The sequence below is a fragment of the Austrofundulus limnaeus genome, unplaced genomic scaffold (assembly GCF_001266775.1).
Source record: "Austrofundulus limnaeus strain Quisiro unplaced genomic scaffold, Austrofundulus_limnaeus-1.0 Scaffold13, whole genome shotgun sequence".
In the NCBI taxonomy this organism is placed as follows: Eukaryota; Metazoa; Chordata; class Actinopteri; order Cyprinodontiformes; family Rivulidae; genus Austrofundulus; species Austrofundulus limnaeus.
Window position 1 is genome coordinate 3,732,652 of NW_013952415.1, and position 1,460 is coordinate 3,734,111.

The following is a 1,460-nucleotide window of genomic DNA, read 5'->3' on the forward strand; positions in this document are numbered from 1 at the left end:
CGAGAAAACTCAAGTTTTTTTTTTTTTTTTTAAATGTCTGCTTATCATTTAATTGTTAGTTGGATGATACAATCAATCAACTTGCATCCCTAGTATGCCCTCTTTAAAATGGCTCCAATCTACAAAAATATTATAATCCTCTAAGGCAGAATCTTTTTTTTTTTTTTCCAGTAAGGCTGTTCAAAATGCAATACACAACAGGTGGATTTAATTTAGACTAGGTGTTGCTTTTACACACACACACACACACACACACACACACACACACACACACACACACTAATACACTTCCAACGTGTTGTGCAAACGAAAGGTGCATGCTTATGAGGATGTAAATGAAAAACCTCTTGTCGGCACTGACTCATGCCTCCAAACAGATGTAGGCATTATGTTAACGATCAGGCATGGATTCTTTTCAGTACTATTTTGGGTGCTCCTGATCTAAGGCACTTAGGATATATAAAGCTGCAGCTTGTCCTTCAGGCACAAACTTGAGAGGTGTGTTAGTTCTGATTCTCGTCAGCTGTTCAAAGTAATCTGACAGTTTTATTGTTATAGATTTATTAGGTAAATAACAGTGCTGTGCATTTTTTCTGCTTTGTGATTTTTATTGCTGCAATTTCTTGCAGCACATAAATGCTTTTTTTCCTCCTKCATCTTTTGTTATTGTCATTTTTACACCACAAGGACAAGCTTGTACACCACAGTAAGTTAGGACACAACTTCCTTAAAATAATGACCTTTTAATAAAACAGGTCATTCATGTGCATATAAAAAATATATGCTAACAAGGTTAAAAAGTAAGATAACACTGCTTAGATGTCTTGTAAAACAGTATAATTAAGCCCTCATGACTAAAACACCTTTTCAGCTGTTTTCAACACCAAATGTTAATCWTGTAAAATGAGACTCTGTAAATGTTTTACTGATATAACTCACTTCATTTACCATCCATTCTTAATTTGATAGGAAATTATATTACATAAATGTGTTGTCTCTTCATTTATTTAAGCTGTTTCAACAGAAGTTCCAATTTATAATCGATTTGTAGGATTTTGTTAATGTTTTTATTTAATTAGTTTATTTTTAGTAATTGTTAAAAAGTATAACTGATCAATAGGTTCTTTCTTTCGTTTTTACTTTCTCCTTTTTTTTCTTTCACGTTTTCTTTCAGCAACATTAATCAGTGAACAAAGAGGACCTTTTTCCTCGTAAACTTTCAGACGAAGCTGTCAACATTTTCCCCGTCTCATTTATTCTATCCTTCAGCAGCTCCTCGGCCCACGTTTTATTGTTTGGAAAGTACTGAGTTTCATCCAGTTTGCAGATTTTTACGTCTGCTTTGCCATCTGATTTTAATGTCAAGAAGAACCTGCAGTCTTTCTGTGCATGTTGTTGCGTGCGTGTGTGTGTGTGTGTGTGTGTGTGTGTGTGTGTGTGTGTGTGTGTGTGTGTGTGTG

The 1,460-nt window shown here is 34.6% G+C and overlaps 1 protein-coding gene across 1 annotated transcript in view; it reads left to right on the top strand.

Moving 5' to 3' along the window:
- The window catches only part of il11ra (interleukin 11 receptor subunit alpha), a 40,476-nt gene that overhangs the window by 26,255 nt on the left and 12,761 nt on the right, over positions 1–1,460 (top strand). The gene's annotated exons all lie outside the window — the stretch shown is intronic.